The following is a 22535-nucleotide window of genomic DNA, read 5'->3' as shown; positions in this document are numbered from 1 at the left end:
AGTCATGAATTTATGATTCAGCTGTTTTAATTTTATTGAGATTTTATAAAATTATTTGCTTCAAGACCTCCAAAACGAAGCAAGTCCTCAACCTCTAAGTTATCAAATCAAAAATAAGTGCATTAAAGATTTTTTTGCTTTCCCTAATTTCAGAAATAGGGAAATTTTAATAAAGTTCAGGCAAAACTTCAGTAAAAGCAATTTTTACATTGATTGATGATTCAAGAAAAAAATCAATACACTGCAAAATTATTAACAATAATGATTTCAATGTGTATAATTATGTAAAAACACATAATTTATATTTTAAATATTTTTAAATGCAATTTGTGTATCGTTGACTAAAAAAAATAAATGTCACAAAAAAATTTAAAATGAAAATTTAATTATTTTTTTGGAATTTCGTGGAATAAAGAAACAATCTGAATTTCACTGAATATTTTAATGAACAATAAGTTCAAAAATAGTTGTAGACCTGATATGACTTTTTTTTAGAAAACTGCTTTTAAAAGGCTTGTTAAAAATCTTTTAAAATGATTGAATTGAAAAAATCAAGCCTAAATTTACAAAGTAACGAATAATTAAATGAACATTTTAAATTACGCGGCATTTCACGGTATTTCCTAAATTGCACGGCCAGCGGCGAATTTAACGGATAACGTGGCTTCCGTGAAATCGCAAAAAATCATTAGCCCTAAGTATTATAATTCATTTTCTTGTAAATTTCCAATGTACAGTTCCGCAAAAAAAATCTCACGATTAAAAACGATTTTATTTTAAATACAGGTTATATTTTTTATTAGGTTAAATTATAAACTTATTTTTTTGTGTGAAAAGTCAAATAAAAAAAATTAGTTCTCTTAGACTTCAGACAACGATTATTTTTTTGGATTTTTATTTTTATCATTTTGCATCATTGTTAGTCCAGACGGAAATAACTTGGGAATAACATTTTTTGATATTTGATAATACTAGGCCAATAACATTTTATGTTATTTAAAATAAGATTTGATATTCGTCGTCAGGGTTGTTAAAATATCAAAATATCAGCTCTCAGCAACTACAATTATCTCGCCTGAATATTCATGCCTCAAATATAACTGCTCTTCCCTCCCCATTGAAACTCTCAGCGCCGAACATAGCCGAACACGTTTTCGTGTTGACCCACTCACGATTGACATTTTCCTTTTCTCTCTCATTCTCGCTTCCACGATCACCCTACCGCAACAGCGTTTAACCACAAAAGCCACCACAAAACCAATTTTGCAAACGCAGTTTAACGGGACGTCATGCGTGGTCGGCTCCTAATCGCCATCTCGCGTTCTCTAATTGCAGTTTTCGGAGAGATTGAGAGACTCAGCGGTGAGAGCGCATAGTCGAGGAAAAGGGAAGGAGTGATAGAGAGAGAATGGCATCGCTGGGAATCACGAGACACAAGAAGAGATCTCACAAGCTATAGTGACGGCCGCTATACTCTCGGATATTTTTGGTGCAGAGATAATCTATTGATAGCTTTTCTATCACTCTTTTGCAACACTGTTCGTCGTTATGATTTTTTTGTTATTGAATCGTTGTTGAAATAACAAACTAATAACATGTTTAGTGATTCTTCGAACAAATCTTTGTTATTATTATTTGTTATTTTAACAACTAATCCGATCATCCCAATAACAGTTGGAGTTATTTTTCCATAACAAAAAATGTTATTCCAAAGTTGTTTTGGCTTTCAAACAATATCAGACCAATAACAAATTTTGTTATGATAACAAAAACTGTTATTAAACCCTTATGCAAAAATGATTTTTTCAAGAAGATTCCATAACACTTTCTGTTATTTTAACAGTAGTTGTTATTGAAATGGCATGAATTTTGTTATTACCTTCTGCCCGGGTGCCCGAGCAGACGGAAATAACTTGGGAATACTAGTTCAATAACATTTTATGCTATTTATAACAAGTTTTGTTATTCACCATTATGATTTTTTTGTTATTGGATTGTTATTGCAATAACAGACTTATAACATCTTTAGTTATTCTTCGAACAAATCTTTGTTATTATTTTTTGTTATTTTAACAACTAATCCGATCATCCCAATAACAGTTGAAGGTATTCTTCCATAACAATAAATGTTATTCCCAAATTCTTTTGGCTTTCAACCAATATTAGATCAATAACAAATTTTGTTATGATAACATAAACTGTTGTTCAACCCTAATGCAAAAATGGATTTTTCAAGAAGATTCCATAACACTTTCTGTTATTTTGACAACATTTGATATTGAAATGGCATGAATTTTGTTATTACCGTCTGCTCGGGAGCCCTTACTAAAAGGTTATCTGGAAATATCTGTATTTTGAGAACGATTTTTCTGATCTACTTACTGTCTTCGGCGAAGTTGTTCAATTGCTTTTCACAAAAAATACATTTTTTTTTCATTTCACAAAAAATGGCAATTTTAAAAAAATATCATAAATTTTGAAATTTTCAAAAAATACCTGATTTTTTTATAAATTGAAAATTTTATTTTTATTTTATTTCTAGTTGTAAAATCAAATTCACAATCGAAAACTACTTCAAATAAATTTCAATATCGTGCACCGTGCACCTGTCATGCTAACTTAAAATTTTATTCCGTTAATAACATGACTTCTGTGAGTAGTGCGGTGCCTTTGGGGACGCGCAGTCCTGTTTTTTCGTGTTATTTTCCGTCTCTTTTGTGTCGCTGTTCGAGTGCATGGGGTGATTGGCTATTATAATTAAATAATGGCATCAGTAGTGCGGTGCCTTTGGGGACGCGCAGTCCTGTTTTTTCGTGTTATTTTCCGTCTCTTTTGTGTCGCTGTTCGAGTGCATGGGGTGATTGGCTATTATAATTAAATAATGGCATCAGTAGTGCGGTGCCTTTGGGGTGCCATGGGGTGATTGGCCATTATAATTAAATAATGGCAGCAGTAGTGCAGTGCCTTTGGAGACGCGCAGTCCTGTTTTTTCGTGTTATTTTCCGTCTCTTTTGTGTCGCTGTTCGAGTGAGTGCATAATTGGCAAAGGGAGCGCGTTGTCGTAAAAAATATTCGGAGTGAAAATTGATTTTATTTTTGTGTGTGCTTTTTGTTTCACATTTTTGTCGTGAATTGTGTGCTGCGAGGAGAAGATTACCCTCTGAAAATGCAGTGTCATCAGTGCATAATTTGAAAAGGGAGCACGTGGTCGTAAAAAATATTCTGAGTGAAAAGTGATGTTTTGTGATTTTCAAAGCCCTTCCTATATCATCGTTGATCGGAAGGCACGGCGTCGGGTGGACTGTGTTTTAATTTTTCGAATAAGGTTTTATTTTTTTGCGGTGAAAAAGCCATTTCTATATAATGAAAGAAAGACGCACTGACAATTTGGATCGTTGAGTAAATAGTGGAGCAAAATAGCTGTGTGTGAGTGAGTTTGTGTGTTAACCAGAAAGACCTTCCCATAGCATCGTAGCTCGGAAGGCTCGTCGACGGGTCTGTTATGAAAGTCCTCCCCATAGCGTCGTAGCTCGGGAGGCATCGAAAAGCTAATACCTTATCCTACTAACCAAAAAAAAAAAAAAATAATCACGTGATGCTTGAAGGAGATGCTGTGGATTCAACGGTCTCAAGCGGTATCAACAAGTATATAGCGAAAAACTGTGTGCTTGATGAGTCTGCAACTTCAACTATCGGACTAACATTCCTCCCTTTCGTTGAACTGCAGGCTTCTTGGGAGGGCGCCGGTATTGACTAATAAAGTAGGGATCTTCAGAGGTTAAACAGTGAACGGATGGTTGGCTCCCACTGATCATTTTTGATTCATTGTTTAACTTCAGCTGATCCGTCAATAACGGAGTAGCAGCTCATTGGCAGTCAACCATGCTCATGCTCATGCTCATGCTATTCCGTTAATAACATGACTTCTGTTGATCTGTAAAAGTCATGACCAAGCTTGATCGCCCCTGTCATTTTTTTTAGGAATGATCAGAAAGTTTCTTTTACAGATTTTGCAGTATGGACCATTCGTAAATATTTCCAAGCTTTCGAATACAAATATTTACATAATTTTCAAATTACCCCTAACAATTAATATGGTATAATATTGAAGCTTTAAACCATTTCAATGGTTTGGGTTGATTCGAAAATTTGGACAATATTTTTAATCGAAGGATCCTTGATCATTGATTGATGGAATCAACGCCATTCTAATGATTACGACATTTTTATTTTGTCTTGGTTTATTTTCTTCAATTTACTTCAGCAACCGTTGGATTCAATATTATTGATTCAATTTAATAGGATTTTTTTCTGAAATGGTCAAGCTTGGTCATAACTTCAACATGTTAAAGTAGTAACTTTATCAAGAAAAAAAATCATTATTCACTGATTATAACTAGAAAACGGAGCACGATAGCAAAATTTGTGAAATAGTAGTTTATGCAACAAGTTGCAAAAAGAGAATTTTTTCAGCACGAGTCGTACATTTATCCAACGAGGTTCACCGAGTTGGATAAATACGAAGAGTGCTGAAAAAAACAAGTTTTGCAACGAGTTCCATACAATTTTTTTTCAATTCCGAAAAACACCCATTGAGGGAAATGTTATGTCAAATTTTCATGTATTTTGTCAATAAATCGTTTGAATCAAAAAAATGTTGAAAAGTGTTACTTTTCGAAACAAGTGCTAAAAAGTACAACTTTTTAGCACCCATTTCAGTGCTGAAAAGTAGAACTTTTCAGCATTTATTTTGAAAAGTGTTGCTATTCGATTCTGTTATTTTTGGTACAGAAAAGTAGGTTATTTCGTCGTTCCAGAATGACAGGAAAAGTAAGTAGTTTCACGACGGAATTGCAAAAAGTACTTTTTGATAGCCAATTTTATTTACATCTTAAAATAAAGTCTTTTTTTTTCGCGATTCAGTCGTGAAATTACTTACTTTTCCTGCCATTTTTGAACGACGAAATAGCCTTCTTTTCTGTACCAATAATAAAAAATCGAATAGCAACACTTTTCAAAATAATTTCAAAATGCACTGAATTGGGTGCTGAAAAGTTGAACTTTGTAGCACTTGTTTCACTTTTCAACATTTTTTTATTTAAACGATTTATTGACAAAACACATGTTATTTGATTTATAACTTCACTCATAGAGTGTTTTTGGCGATTGCGAAAAATGTTGTATGGAACTCGTTGCAAAACTTGATTTTTTCAACATTCGTCGTATTTATCCAATTCGGTGAACCTCGACTTGTTTTGCACGTTTTTCGTTTTGTTTCGTTTGCACGTTTTTTAAAAGTCAGGATTTCTCAAAAAATTGGAAACACTACCAAATAAATTTTGCCCAAATTGTGCTAGAGCTAAAATGGTGGGGTTTTTGTCTTCAAAAAAATCCAAAAATTAGGTTTTTCAAAAATGGATCTTTACGCAATACAAATGTTTTTGTGAAAGTCAAATTAGAAAAATAAAATTTGGAGCTTTACTATTTTTTCTGAAGAATCCGAAGCAATACCTAACATTTTGCCGAAGACACCAGAATACAGATTTTTTAAATTGCATTTTTGTATGAACGGACACCGGATAACTGTCAAAAATCCTAACTTTTGTGGACAACTTATGCTACAAATTGATTTTTTTTTTCAATATGGTGAATTGTTTAGTTAGTTAAGTGTCCCTTATCTGACTGATCTTTCTAATGGTCAAACTTTCACAAAATGAGTTTCTACTCTAATAGTCCATTCAACAAAAAACCTGATCCGCACAAACTGAACGTGGCACAGATTTTCGCAAAATATTCACACACTCTTCACTTCTGAAACGATCAAATATTCATCGGCCTCGTCCACTAACATCAACAAGGATCACTACAACAGCAAAAAAAAAACGACTCACAGTCAAGGCTCCAGTTGTTCCAGCAATAAATCGAAACTGACTTCGAGACCTCCGGAAATTCAGGGAACGAAATCAAACCACCACATACGACTGCAAATTCCAAAACCCGCCCTCACATGGTCACATGGATGGTGTGCAGGCACACGTACAACTGTACACAAAACGATGTCACATTTTTTGTTTCGTTTCAACTTTTTTTCCCCTCCGTGTCCCTTCTGGCGGAGCAAAATATTATGAAAAGTTTGGTTTGTCCCGTGTGTCCTCCCCGCCGAAGAGCAAAGTACGTGACCCACTGTCACATGCACACATTCCTTGCAAGTAAGTGTGTGTGCACACACATGTATGTGGGCTTTTTTTTTTTTGGAAGGCGCGTTTTGCATCCGACAGTGCACCCAACTTTGTCAGTTTCGGATGAGTTCACCTTGGAGTGTGAGAGAAGCAGAAAAAAAATGTCTCTCATCCACAAACACACACACACACACACACACCCAACGCAGATGAGCCAAATGAAAGGAATGTGTCGGCCCAGATGAGTGATGTGCTTGGGCACGAGCAGTGACACATGCTGTGGCACTTTCTCTCTCTGTTTCTCTCTTTACCTCTGTGTCGTGCAGTGCTTTTGGTGCATTGTTTATGTTTTACGACGTAACCACTCTGTCTCTCGACAGGGGGGTAACATTAAAATGGATAAACATTTTAAGTAATTTTTATGAAGTTGAATGAATTTGAAATATATTAAATTTTCATTTAAAAAAAATGTGGTTATCTAAAAAACTGTAGGCATTGGAAATAGTTCAATAAAATTTTAATACAGTCATGCCCCGGTTTTGCACGCCTCGGTTTTGCACTGCCCCGGTTTTGGTTCGTTCGGCTGCACGGTCCAGTGCTTAACTGAAGCACAGATATTATGGGATTTTGGCTATATGGAAGACATTGGCTGTGATTGTATGGCTTCATCCATAAAGTACGTCACGCTAAAATCAGCCAAAATTTACCCCCCCCTCCCCCCCTTTGTCACGCTTTTCCTATACTTATAACACGCAATGTCACACTTGCTCAGATCCCCCCTCCCCCCCTAGAGCATGACATACTTTATGGATGACGCCTATGAAAAATTATAGTGTTTTGTAATCGAGATGATGGCAGCTATCTATTGCAATTAAAACTACATGAACATTTTCAAAAATACGCCAAATTTTCCATACACCTCGAATGTAGAACCATCATTTAAAAAAAACTCAAAGTTTTCAAAAAGCTATGTATTTTTGAAAAAAATACTCATTATTTGAGTTTTTTATAAAATGGGTATCAAATGATCGGAATTTTTGCATACATATAGAATGTAATAACAACATTTTTTGAAAATACTCAAGATTTTCACAAAACTACGTATTTTCTAATCTAATCTAATCTAATCAAACACAAGCGCAGCCAGTCCGAAGAATTACGCCTCAAGTCCTTTCTTGTCTATATTAATAATTGCAGTACATCCGAGTAACCCCAAAAATGTACAGCAAAAATTAAAGCGGCCAGGCCTACTGCGTTGCATTAACCGCAGAGACAGATTTGGTGAACGGATCACATTTCACAGAATCAACAGGGAGGAAGGATGCGTGTACATACCGTACCAAACGCTCCGAATCAGTTAGGTGTGGTGTATAAGTGTAAATTGGCAAATAATTATATTTTTAGGAGGGAAGTGGAATTGGGCAATTGAAGTTAGGGAAAATGGGAATTGGGAAAAATGGGAATTGGGAAAGGGATAATGGGAAGGGATAGAAGGGTTATTTAATTTATAATATCATAATATAGGGGAAAATAATAATTTAACAACTTATGATGGACAGCTCTCACCAAGAAACTGCAAATCTTTAACATAAAGCTCAAATCTTCAAAAAACGCCGCGAGGTGGTATCCCGATCGTCAGATTCCAGGTTCTTCTCAGGATCGTTTGACGCGAACACTTTCACTATAGCACTGAGTTTGTCCGCTCCCAACCAGTATTTCACCATAGTTCGGTGGTTCAATTGAAAAACGACAACTTTTAAATTCTCTAGGAGCATTTCGAACCGTCAAAAATGGTGCTGCGATTTTTCCCAACCATTCGCGCGCGTGGCTTACTGCGATCTCCTTTTCACAAAACTACGTTTTTTCGTTAAAAAATACTAAAAATTTCAGTTTTTTACGATATGGGTAGCAAAACTAAAAATTTTGGTAATTTTTCGAAAATACGTAGGTTTGTGAAAATTTTGAGTATTTTCAAAAAATGTTGGTTTAACATTCCAAATGTATGAAAAATCCCGATCATTTGATAACTGAAAATTTGAGTATTTTTTCGAAAATACGTAGTTTCGAAATTTGATGTACAGTACCGCGAAAAGTTTTTATTTTGCTTAAAACTTTTGTTTTCATCAAATCTAATCTTACATTGTTTGAAACTTATTATTTCAAAACATCTGGAGTAATGTAGAATACGTTTTAAAACACTTTTTAACTCAAGTGTTGAGACTATTATTAATATTTCAATTTATATTTATATTTATTTATTTTCTACGGTTAAAAAATACGAAAAAATGATCAAGTCCCAAAGAAGTTTAATTGTCACTCGATTACCGTCTATTTAATTTTCATATTATCGGAATATTTCGAACGTTTGTTTTAAATAAAAACTGCATAGAACTAAAAATTGCAATTTTATAATTGTTTGAGAAAGCTTTTTTCAAAGAAAACATCAACTTTAAATGCTATAACAACCAACTGTAAATCATGTATCAAACATACACAGAAAAAAAAATCATAGTAATATTACACATCTACTTTTATGTCAGAAAAAAGGTGTAATTTTACCTCTGGAAATGTGTAATTTTACCACTTTTCTGGTGTAATGTCACTTTTTCAGTCTAAATTGAGGTAAAATTACATCATAAAAGAGGAAATATTCAACCTTCAAAAATTACAGCTTCCAAATTTACATTATTTTTTTCTGTGTATTTCTACATGAAAAAATTAGATAATTGTAGATATTTGTGACTGTTTCAAAAACACTTTAAATTTTTTTTGGGTAAATAAATGTTTACACTTATAAAGATTTACACTTTTAAAGATAAGGAGCGGCCGTGGCTGACTGGTTACGGTGTTCGCTTTGTAAGCGAATGGTTCTGGGTTCGATTCCCATCTGTTCCCAACGAGAAAGTATAGGAAATATTAATCTTGAAACTCTGAACATGAACGAAAAATCAAAGTCGCTCGAGTCGGGGTTCGATCCCCCATCCTTTGGATTGGTAAGCAAAAATGCTAACCACTAGGCCATCGCGACTTGGTGAGCTATGATTGGAATCAGGAATATTGTTACTATCAACTATATACGCGCTGGGTCCTTGTCCATTTGACAAGGGTTCGGAAGTTCTAAATAACGTTTGAATCCGATTGATGCAAACGTTCTTCAGGGCGGGGCTTGTCGATAAAGCTGAAGTACCTCGCGCTCGGCTAGCCAGCGTAGAAATGGGTCACCGAAGCTCGGCAGAGCTAACACCTTACAGATGCCTATGCGAGTTATTTGCATGTATAGAATGTAGATCTAAAAATACATGGAAACAATTCAATTTGTAAGAAGCGACCGCGTGGTCCCGTTTGGTTGGTTGCACACACACACACACACATAAATGTTTACACTTATAAAGATTTGTTGAAAACTACGAAAAGAGGTTATCATAACTGTATTTGTTTTTAAAAGATTTTTTTCTGTAGATTTAACAGAATCTATAAGATATTTATTAGGGTGGGTACGGATTTTGAAAAGTTCTCAGATCAAGTTCTGGTGTGGTTGCCCTTGTAGGGCATACCCAAAGGGACTCTCACATCAAATTTCAGCTCATTTGGTTGAAAACTGGCTTGTCTCAAGCGGGTTCAAGTTTACATGGAAATTACAATGGTAAATTTTGAATTTTCGTTCATTCACTCCTACAGGCCTGAGGAAAACATGAAGAATTTCTAGGATGGCCAGAAATGAGCGGAATCGTCTGGAGAACAACTTTCCCTAAGAGACCAGGTCGATTTGTTCAACCCCCATCGAGCTCAACGGCAATACATCCGGGGTTTTCGGAACCAACGGTTTTCCCCAGAAAAGCATCAAATTTTCCTTAGCATGCTATGAATGCTTGATGAACACCGCGACGCCACGTGTCAAACAGCTACCATGTGATTGCAAAATTTGCACCATAACAGTTTATTTTTCTTATTTGGAGGTTCAGAATACAGCTGAATAGTATCCTGATCACCATGAATGATAATTCTATGGTTCAAAAAGTAATAAAAAGTAATTTTTTATAGGCGATGCTAGTCCACGTGGTAGCTGTTTGACATGTGGCGTCGCGGTGTTCATCAAGCATTCATAGCATGCTAAGAAAAATTTGATGCTTTTCTGGGGAAAACCGTTGGTTCCGAAAACCCCGGATGTATTGCCGTTGAGCTCGATGGGGATTGAACAAATCGACCTGGTCTCTTAGGGAAAGTTGTTCTCCAGACGATTCCGCTCATTTCTGGCCATCCTAGAAGTTTCTACATGTTTTCCTCAGGCCTGTAGGAGCGAATGAACGAAAATTCAAAATTTCCCATGGTAATTTCCATGTAAACTTGAACCCGCTTGAGACAAGCCAGTTTTCAACCAAATGAGCTGAAATTTGTTGTGAGAGTCCCTTTTGGTATGTCCTACAAGGGGAACCACACCAGAACTTGATCTGAGAACTTTTCAAAATCCGTACCCACCCTAATAGTTATTCTAGTTTCAAAACTTTCTATTTAATTTCAAAATCTGGGATGTATTCAAATGAATTTGGTTTAAAAAAAACTTAAATATGTACCACCATCATTTGGTATCAAGACAAGAACAGTTATCAACGATTATAATATGGATCTGCATAAAGAGCTCAAATACCGAATGGTTAAATGGACAAATGGTCGCAGCTAGACTTTATATGGTTGAATTTATTTGTGTAGAATTTTTTTCCTTTAACCCATTCTTTTAAACACGAGCGGTTCTATAAAATAGAAAAAGTATAAATTCTAAAAAATGTGTTGAGAGATTTTGAGACCAAATTCTGAAATATTTTGTGAGTTATTTTTCTTTTTTTAGCAAATATTCTTGATTGTTTTACTATTTCCATGAGTTTTCCCAGTTTATCAATCATTAACAGATCTTTGAAATACAAGCAGTTCTATTAAAAAACCGACATCTGATATATTTTTTAAATTTTTTTCCGTTTTTTTAAAGAAATATGCTGTGAAATGTGTTTTATTTTTTCATCATTTAAAAACAATCTATTCTCGCTTGTCGTAAAAAAATTACATTTGACACAATAAACATAAGCAGGTCCACAAAAAATAGGTCGTCTTATTTTGAAGAAAAAAACACACGTTAGACCGTTTGCCCATGATTCGACCTTTTGGCAGTCGGCTTTTGTCCATTCGACTTAATGTCTTTTGACCCTTTGTCATACATTAATCATATTGACGCCCAATTAATAATCTTGTCAAAATTTGACAAAACTTCCCATAGCTTCAGAAGAATTTGACAAAAAAATATTCCACAAAAATACCATTATTTGGTATCCGAACTTCGACAGTTTCACTCAATTTTAATATCAGAACATTGCTCAATTTTTTAAATGATTTTGATCATGAATTAGAGTTCACGAATACCAATTTAGCCGGGACCGTAGTGTAGGGGTAAGCGTGATTGCCTCTCACCCAGTCGGCCTGGGTTCGATCCCAGACGGTCCCGGTGACATTTTTCGAGACGAGATTTGTCTGATCACGCCTTCCATCGGAAGGGAAGTAAATGTTGGCCCCGGACTAACTTAAAAAAGGTTAGGTCGTTAGCTCAGTCCAGGTGTAGGAGTCGTCTCCCTGGGTCCTGCCTCGGTGGAGTCGCTGGTAGGCAGTTGGACTAACAATCCAAAGGTCGTCAGTTCGAATCCCGGGGTGGATGGAAGCTTAGATGTAAGAAGAGGTTTGCAATTGCCTCAACAATCAAGCCTTCGGACACCTAGTTTCGAGTAGGAATCTCGCAATCGAGAACGCCAAGGCAATGCTGTAGAGCGAATAATTTGATTTTTGATTTTTGAATACCAATGATGGGGAAGGGGAGTACCACGCATTTACATTGTATTTAACCCTTGCTCAGAGTACAACCAGGTTCAGACATTTCATTACAATCACCATGCGTCCCCATGAATTTGCTTTGATGTATTTATTTTGAAGGAGACGCATGGTACAGCTTCAAAATTTCGCTGAGGTCTTGATTTTGAGTCTCGAGATGGATAGATTGAACAAGCAGATTTAGTCATAAAATTTCAATAATATCAAAAAACAGCATTTATGAATCTGAAAAAATAAAACAATTCCATACCTCTGACATCACATAAACCCTGGTTGTCCCTCCCGGGTGTGCCTCGGTCGCACCACATGCAGATCCTTCATCGTGAACAATGATTTATTGGCGGTCAGCAAGCTTCCGAGGGTACAGAAAAACCACTTTCCACGCGTCGTTGCATGCGACATACCGACTCCACCGACCGGTCGCCGGTGATTACGCGAAACATGAAGCAATTTCTTTGTGTGGCCCTCTGGAATGATTTCGTGTTTTAAATTTCTTTTTTTTTTTTTTGTTGTTGCTTTCACAAAGCGAAACACAGACCTGACTCTTCAAAGCCGGCACCGATTTCACCACATTCAATAAAACTTCAAACGACCTGGTGGAAAATCGCTGGGAAAATTGTTGCTTGTGGGAAAATTCAGACATGAAGGGAAAAACTTGTTCATTAGACCGAGAGAGAGAGAGACAGAGAAAAGCTGTCGATTGAAGAAGTGGAAATCGAAACCAGAAGTCAAAGTTGACGGCAGAGACGACAAAGTTCCCGCATTCCACAGCCGGTTCTTTTGGGTAAACATCTTCATAACACAGAAACCCCCTTTCGGCATCGCCGCCATGGCTGGTGGTTTGATTGAAAAGCTGTCTGAAAAGTTGGTCGTCATTTCGCTTTGTCGATGCCGTTCGTTCGGAAAGCCCTTCCCATTGTATGGAGTTGAACATTTATACTATAACAGATATATTGAAACGAATAATTTGTTGACAGACACGAAATCATTTGTCCAATTAAAGTTATAGCTGTTGACACCGTGATGGCAATCTTGGTGACAACTTGCTTTCAAGTTGCTATCTCCTATGATTTTTCAAAGTAAAAGTGAATCATTCGAAACACTCAAAAAAGAACTCAACACATTGTTCAACATCTCCCATTTGTAGAGCTGCTACTTGGAAATGTTTTTACCAGAACATAATATGCATTGAAAACATCCACCCACCAGCAGCTTGTGAAAATCTCCAACTCGATTGCGTTTGTTTGCTGTGTAAATAGCAGCGCATTATACCGACTTTCGGGGAAATTTCACCAATGAGCAAAAACAAATAGGAAAATCCCGTGTCTGCGCTTGATTCGGTCATAGATTTGGGAGTCGGTGCTTAACAGTTGAACCAAATTTGTGAGTTGTGTGTAATCCAACCAAATATGTTCAACAATTGGCAGCCGTTATCCGCTTAAGCCCAGAATTTTCTTACGATTTTTTTTCTTTTTAACCGTCTTTCTTAGCCGATTTTGTTCTTAGAAAAACATTAATTGTCTAGTTTCAGGTTTTTCTTGTTTCAATTTTAATATGTATTTCAACTTATTAAGTTTATGTTTTATCTGTTATGTTTGGCTTATTCTGCCACCTCTTATCATTACTTTTACCCCAAAATTTTCACACATTATACTAGTCAAACATAAAGGTAAAACATTGGATAAAAATTGATTGTTGGTGAAAATTCAGATAAATGTTTTCTTATAGGTTGGGTTGTAGAAGGTTGAAAAATATTTAACAATTAGATAAGAACAATTAGAAAATCATCAAACTGTCATTTTGGCATTTTATAACTTTTGTTATATTGGATGTTTCGACAATATTCAATCCATTCTAGTTATAATTTATTTTTAAACTTTCAAAAATAAATGATAAATAAAAGAATATGATTGTTCGAAGAAATTCAATCACAAAAGTGCTCTTTAGAAAATATAGGAAATTAAAGAAAAAATAATCTTGGTTAGAACGACCAATTTCCCGGAGTTACCAATTTCCCGGGAAACGGGAAATTTTTAACCGATTTCCCGGGAATTCCCGGGAAATTTTAAAATTATTGAAAATTGCTCTAATCTAAGTTCTGAATCAAATTTTGCACCAAAATTGAATAGAACAGCGACTTTAATTGTTAAAATATGTGTAAATATCAACCAATAGCTTGACTGCATGTAAAAAATCGTAGAACTACAAGAAAATGTATATTTTTCTATTTTTTTAAGCTCAAATCGTACAATAAATCGAAAAATGATCTCTTGTATTTTTGTTGAAAAGTATTTTTTCATCAAAGTGTTTGGACAGTAAGTAAAATGAGTCCATACTCTGCAATCTTAAGTTTCTTTAAACTTGCCTCTGTGACCAGTTTGATAAAATATGGTTTGACACGTTAAGTTGAAAGGAATAAAATCATTCAGAATGTTTTTTTTTTCATAACAAATAACTTCTCTAAACCAAGTTATACTGTTGACAGCTCTTGAACAAAATGGTTAAACTTTTAAGTTTTTCTTTAAAAATCTAACTTCTCGTGTATGTTTTACTTCAAACTACTCAATGTTTTCAAATATTTGGAGCAAGTTTTAAAAACATGTTTGCATTTTTCGGGCACCTCTTAAACAATACAAAGTTGTTTTTCAATGATTTTTTAATGTTTTTTTTCCTTTTGGTTTTCAGGTTTATAATTGACTTAAACGTATTTTTAAAGAATGAAAACATGATTTGAATTATACGATAAATTGTCATCATCCCACTACCACTCTTCGATTTTTTTTCAGGTTAAACCTTCTAACACCCATTGTTGCACCAGTGCTTTATAATTCTTTTACTTTAGATAGAAATTTTTTGAACGAATTGAAGTAATTCTTCTTGCAAAAACCTATTTGAAATAATTAATGATACCAATTCAATTTTCATCTAATTTAATCATGGTAAACAAAAACGTAAACTATTCATATTGTTTATTTTCATTAAGCTAGGTCTATTTCCAGTTACTTCAGAAACCAATATTATCAGAAATAAATCATGATATTAAATTGAGTTTCTCCATTTTTCTAGAGCATTTTTTAAAAAATGGATCCAAAAATATTAAGAAAATGTATACTTCCGCTTGAATTTCGTGAACTATAATGTTGGCTTGAAAAATCAGTTTTCAAAAAACTTCAAAATTTCAATTGAAATTCAAGTACAATCTGCCGAAATCAATTTGAAATGCGTTAATAATTATTTTTATCATGTTTGGATTGATTTAAAAATCTGTTGAAATTTCAAAAATTGACGGTGTTTACTATCACAAAAAGTTTTTTTTTCGCTTAAATTTTTGTTTTCGTCAAATCTTACATTTTTTTAAAACTAATGATTGCAAAACACCTGTACTGCCCATGATCCCATAAATGTCCCATATGCATTTGCATCGCTTTTGAGTTACTGATGTAGTTTGGTTCAAAATCGTGTGTTCTTTCAGAAAAGCTTACAACATCCAGTACTTTGTTCTAGAAATCAGGAGGAAATTCAGTTTTTTCGCGAAAACTTTACATGTAGCCTTATCAGTGGTACAATTTTAAAATGCGTTTTTCTCAGCTTGCTGTTTTTGCATATGGGACATTTATGCGAACATGGGCAGTGTACTAGTGTTAATCTAATCTATCTAATCTAACACAAACGCAGCCAGTCCGATGAAAGCATGCTGGAAAGTCTTGTGATTAGATTACGCCCCAAGCACTTTTCTTGTCATTATTAATAATTGCAGTACATCCGAGAACACCCGAAAATGTATTGCAAAAATTAAAGCGGCCAGCCCTACTACGTTGTGTTTACCGCAGAGAGGATTCTGAGAACGGATCACATTTCACAGAATCTACAGGGGAGGAAGGATGCGTGGACATACCGTACCAAACGCTCCTGTTTACAGTTTCATATGTGTTTTGTATGATGTGTTAAGTGTAAAATATAGTGTGGTTATATAATCAAATAAATATAATAATGCAATATAATGATCATTTAATAAAATCCCTTCACCTATATATAATAACCAAGCACCCAAGCACACAAACAGCGACACAAAAGAAATGAAAATGAGCATGCAAAAACAAGACAACGCGTCCCCGTGGTCAGCGCACTAATGATGCCATTATTTAATTATAATAACCACTCACCCAAGCACACAAACAGCGACACAAAAGAAATGAAAATGAGCATGCAAAAACAAGACAACGCGTCCCCGTGGTCAGCGCACTCTGGGCAGTGTACTAGTGTTAAATACATTTATAAACATCTTTTCCATCGGCCTAATCAGCTAAACAATAAAAAGTATGAAAATACCTTAATAATAGTTTATGCAACAATTTGAAAAACATTTTTTTTTTTTGTGCAAAAACAATCAAGTTTTGCTGCAAGTGCCATACAAATGTTTAATGCAATTAAAAAAAATACCCTTTGAATAAAATTTTAAGTAAATGTCCATGTTTTTAGTCCATCTGAAAGTTTAGCTTTTCAGCTTTCATTTCAGTGTTGAAAAGTAGAATTTTTCAGCATTGTTTTGAAAAGTGTTCTGTTATTTTTGGTGGAGAAAAAAGGCTGTTTCGTCGTTCGAGAATGACAGGAAAAGTTAGTAGTTTCATGACGGAATTGCAAAAAAAACAGTTTGAAAAATTTATTGATAGAAAAAAAAATGCTGATGAATTAGTTTTTTTTCGATTTAAACAAGTGTTGATGCAAATCTTAAATATAGGGTTTCAAACAAGTTTTCATAAATAATCGACCATTGAAATTTTCAGATTGAATTGGTCTTTTCAACAATGTTGTAAACTATTAAGAAAAATATCTAAAATACGTGGTTTTGTTTACAATTAACGTATGAAAAAAAGATTTTTTCTGTAGAAGTTTTTGAAAATTTTCCGATCATTTAATTCCCATAGGGTAAATCTCTACCAACTCACACGAAATTGGAAAAAGTTGCCCCGACCCCTCTTCGATTTGCCTGAAACTTTGTCTTAAGGGTTAACTTTTGTCCCTGATCACGAATCCGAGGTCCGTTTTTTATGCCTCGTGACGGAGGGGCGGTACGACCCCTTCCATTTTTGAACATGCGAAAAAAGAAGTGTTTTTCAATAATTTGCAGCCTGAAACGGTGATGAGATAGAAATTTGGTGTCAAAGGGACTTTGATGTAAAATTAGACGCCCGATTTGATGGCGTACTCAGAATTCCGAAAAAACGTAGTTTTCATCGAAAAAAACACTTAAAAAGTTTTTAAAACTCTGCCAGTTTCTCGATTGTAAAAATTTTTGGAACACGTCATTTTACTTTTCGAATCTACATTGACATGGAAAGGTCAGTTTTTCATTTAAAACAAAAATTTTCATTTTAAAATTTTGTGTTTTTTTTCTAACTTTGCAGGGTTATTTTTTAAAGAGTAACAATGTTGTATAAAATTGTAGAGCAGACAGTTACAAAAATTTTGATATTAAAACATAAAGGGTTTGCTTATAAACATCACGAGTTATTGCGATTTTACGAAAAAAAAAGTTTTGAAATGTTACTTTTTGCGTTTCTCTTTGTTTCGTCGTCCGTGTCTGTCGCGGGTGACGATAAACGGTCTTGATCAACGACAACCAACACTTTCAAAACATTTACCCTGATAGCTCAAACAGAATTACCCTGATATCTATGAGAAGTTTCTGATCATTTGTTTTTTTTTTTCTATAATACGTTGATTTGTATTTTTTGTTTATAAATTATGTACCCTTTAACAAGATAGTTTAAAAAATATACATCTCTGGGATTTTGTTAAATGATTTACTATTGTGCAGTTTCAGAATTTTTTCAAAAATAAGTCACCCCATTCTTTCAAACATGGCCAGTCAATAATCAAAAACATGATTAAATTCAATTCTGAGCATTCTTGCATTCTTTAAACATGACCAGTTTTTAGGAAATTATTTGGTGAATAAAAAACTGTATTTTTTACATTCTTGCAACAATGACCAGTTCTTTGAACAATTAAAAAGATGAATTTATCAATTTCTGGGATTTTTTACATTGCATTTTAAAGCAAATAATTCTTTGTCAATAATTTGTTTTTTAAACATCTGTTGATTTTTTTATATCCATTTCATTTCTTTTTGTATTGGTAAAAATATTTTTACTAGTTTCCTATTGCTTACAAAATCAACTTTTTAAAATATACTATCAGTGTTCGCATATTTTTCTTTGTTGTTTGAAAATAAATTGATTTTTCAAAATTTATTTCTCTAGTTTTTGCATTCTTTCGAATAGTTCGAACAGTGCGAGTAATTCAAAAACATGTTCAAATTTTTTATTACAATGTTTTTGCCTTTGATGCCATGAGTAGTTAAAAAAACTAGAAGCTTAAAAACATTGTTTTATTTTTTGCATTCTATTAATCATGAGCAGTTTTTGAAAAAACATCTAGTAATATTATTTATCCGAAAATTTAATTTCGAAATAAATATCATTAATTTCGAAATAAATATCATTCAAAAATTTAGTGATATTTTCACATATTTTTGGGAGATTTAGTTTTTCATAAATTTAAAACGAGGCGCAGTTTCAATATTTTGAATAAAAAAAAGAGATTCAGCCAAGAAATAAATACAAGCACTCCGTATGCTTTTTAAAACAAACAAAAGTTTCGCCAAAATGTACAAAATTCGTTAAAATGTTGAAGGAAATTCGATTTGCACTACCACAACAAGTAACTTTTTCTTGTTTTTTTAAATCTAGGAATTTTTGAAAACCAACTTTTACAATCAAACTGCACATAAAATGATGATTTCATGAACTGAAATTTTTATTAGGATTTTGGCTCAGTAAATCAAATACTTGACTTTCCCTGTACCAAAAAAGACCTTATAAAAAAATTTATTAAAAAAATTGACTTTTCGGGTTATTTTCCAATTTTTTTTTAATTAACGTTAAATTCGATACAAAGCACTCTTTAATTTTTTAATGCTATATGAAAAATCAAATATTTTTCATTGATTGTTCATAATGTCTCAACACTTTGCGTTTGCAATTCCCCGAAACATTCCAATAAATCCTGCTTGTCTGTGATACTCGTTTACCACCGCTCGAGAACTGGTCCGCGCAGACGGAAATAACTTGAGAATAACTTTTTTTTATATTTGAAAACACTAGGCCAATAATATATTATGTTATTTATAACAAAGTTTGTTATTCATCATTTTTAGTTATTCCTCAAAAAAATCTTTGTTATTTTTTGTTAATCCGATCATCCCAACAGTTGGTAGTATTCATCCATAACAAAAAATGTTATTCCAAAGTTGTTTTGGGTTTCAATCAACATCAGACCAATAATTAATATTGTTATGATAACATATTTTTCAAAAAAATTCCATAACACTTTATGTTATTTTAACAGTATTTGTTATTGAAATGGCATGAATTTCGTTATAACCGTCTGCCCGGGGTACTCCATGCGCGGCTTCATGGAATTCACCACCCACTAAAGCTCACTCTCGACATGGCGCTCATTCCGGCTCAAACAGTCGTTCCCGGGTCCCCCTTCTCAGCGCACAAAGAGCATCATGTAAGGAATGTAAGGCTTACGTGCCCGCCCCAACAACAATGCCGCTATGCGATTATTAACATTCGATTAAAATTTAATATCGTGCCACATGTAGAAAGCGAGAGACAATAACACGCTTACACGAACGCGCTTCGAGGAATTTTCCCATTTTCCACTGCAGGGGAGGAAATTCGCGAAAATCAAGCGACACGAACGGAATGGAAATGTGTACGTGGGATTGGCCGGATTGTTCAGTGAATATTTTCTTTTTTTTTGGTTTGCTCTGCCTGGGAAATGTTAGTGAACTTCACTTTTGTCGCAGTTTCCTACAATCGATTGAAGTTCGGTTCACTTGCGTCGGCGGAAATTACACTGCCAAGCCAAACTTGGGTAAAAAACAAAAATGAACAAAAAAACTATTTCCGCTCTCGAGAGAAGGTAAAAAAACAGCATTATGGGAAAATACAGAAAAGAGAGGAAGCAGGGTGATTTCAAAGATCATTAGACTTGATTGCATTCGATATCGAATCACTGAGTGCTCGGAGCTGAACTTGAACCGACCAAGTTGGTTGAATCCACACACACACAAAACCAAGTGTGAAACTTTACACCGGGCGATAGAGACGTTTCACGGTAGATTCAAATCACTGCTTTTGGTGGGAAATTACACTGAAAAAAATTGTGCAACATGCATTCAACAGAATTCGACACGTTTTCGTTTTAAAACTTTGAAAACTACGATTACTCTCAGTGCTGCCCACTCAAGTAACATTTTTTCCAGAAGTTCTACAAGAGCTCTTCAAGATAGCTACAGCATAGCAGTTTTGAAGAGAATTTTATCCTACCGCGGTCCAAACTGCTATGCTGTAGCTATCTTGAAGAGCTTTTTTAGAACTCCTGGAAAAAAAATGTACTTGGGGCAGTTAACAGGTTGCCAGATTTATTTGGGTATGACAGATTTTGAAAGTCAATCACAATAAAGTCTATAAGTTCATGATTTAAGCATTTCTGCCAATCATGTACAAATTGTTTTGAATAAAATTTATTTGTTCTCGTTCTAAAAGTTTTGAAAATAATCCATTATCTTGCCCTCCTTCCTTTTTTACAAATGTTTGCTATTTGTTCTCCGGAATAGATTTCCACATTTAAACGCTGTTAATCTTTCTGTTCATTTAAAAAAAATTAAAAGAATAAACAAGATAATGTAAGTATGGGACCATCCACAAACCACGTGAACCTTTTTCCATATAATCTGCATTAAAAAAACGTTTTTTAATGACAATCGCCGAATTTTATGTATGTTATAGAGGACTGAAAAATGTATCGTTTGTACCAGAGTTTCGGTTGCCGCAATTACTGATACAAAAGCAATGAATTGTTGAACAAATTGTTGAACAAACAAATTGTATATCAAATTAAATCTTACAATAATTCTAGGCTGTATTTAAATGATAAAAGTTTCATCAAAATAAAAATAATACAAAATAAAAGGCTCTAGAGCAAATTCTTACGAGAACGAAAATGTTAAATTTCAATGCTGAAAGTTGTTGAATTTCTGTAAGGAATGTGTGATTTAACTTGTTCAACATAATTTCTGATAAAGTATAAAAAAATATCAAAAAAAATCTGACGATTCAAAGTAGACTTTGAAAATCGGACCAACATCTTTCAAATTGATTTTTTTTGCCATCCTCACTGAAAAAAATGTTGAAAATCACTTGAAAAAAGATCACTTTTTTATTTTTTGAATACACTTCACAATCTTTAACAAAATTGGCCGATTTCGTGCATTTTTAGTTTTTGAACTTTTTGAGACATTTTTTTTTGTTTCTTTTTCTTTCATTTGCTGTTTTTCAGCAAAATGAGGTCCAGTCTTCAATGCCTCTTCAGCAAATTAAATGGGAAATTTTCTCAACTTCATTAAAAATATTTTCAGGAATGGATAATCATAGACACATTTTAAAAAGAATCAAAAACTTTTTTTTAAGTAAAATTAAATTTTAAATGGCTTTACAGTCATGCCTTGGTTTTGGTTTGTTCAGCCGCCTCGGTTTAGCACGGCCCAGTGCTTAACTAAAGAATAGAGCATACCGTATTTTGGCTATATGTGGGAGACATTGGCTATAATCGTATGAATTATTATACCAACATCAAAAAATTATAGTGTTTTCGAATCGAGATGATGTCAGCTATCGATTGCACTCATAATTACATGAAAATTTTCAAAAAAAATACGTATTTTTCCTGTATTTTAAAAATGCAATGTTTCTCGAAAAAATACTCAAAATTATTGTTTTTGCAATATGGGTATCAAATGATCGTGTTTTGTCATACATTTCGAATGTCATTTTTTTTTTTTTGAAAATACTTAATATTGTTCACAAAACTACGTATTTTTGAAAAAAATACTCTTTTTTTACAATATGGGTATCAAACGATTGGGATGTTTTCATACATTTCGAAAGCTAAAACATTTTTTTTTAAAACTAATTTTTTTCACAAAACTGCGAATTTTTGAAAAAGTTTTTTTCAGAATATGGGTATTAAGTGATTGGATTTTTTTAACATTTCAAATGTTATAACATTTTTATTTAAAATACTAAAAAAAATCACAAATTACGTATTTTCGAAAAATAGTCAAAGTTTCAGTTTTTTTCAATATGGTTATCAAATGATTGAAATTTTTTGTTACATTTCGAACATGGTATCATTTTTTTTAATATATCCAATTTTTTTACAAAACTACGTATTTTCGAAAAAAAAAATGCTAAAAATTTCTGTTTTTAACAATATGGGTATCAAATGATTGAGATATTTTAATAAATTTCGTAAGCTATCCCGGGAAGACGGTAATAACAAAATTCATGCCATTTCAATAACAAATTCTGTTAAAATAACAAAAAGTGTCATGGATTCTTCTTGAAATTCATT

General features: G+C 33.7%; 1 protein-coding gene across 1 annotated transcript in view; it reads left to right on the top strand.

The window, feature by feature from the left end:
* LOC120419227 (neuroligin-1) overlaps positions 1-22535 on the top strand; it is a 282177-nt gene that overhangs the window by 92494 nt on the left and 167148 nt on the right. The gene's annotated exons all lie outside the window — the stretch shown is intronic.

Source organism: Culex pipiens, chromosome 3 (assembly GCF_016801865.2).
Source record: "Culex pipiens pallens isolate TS chromosome 3, TS_CPP_V2, whole genome shotgun sequence".
Lineage (NCBI taxonomy): Eukaryota > Metazoa > Arthropoda > Insecta > Diptera > Culicidae > Culex > Culex pipiens.
This window is presented reverse-complemented; position numbering and strand designations above follow the sequence as displayed.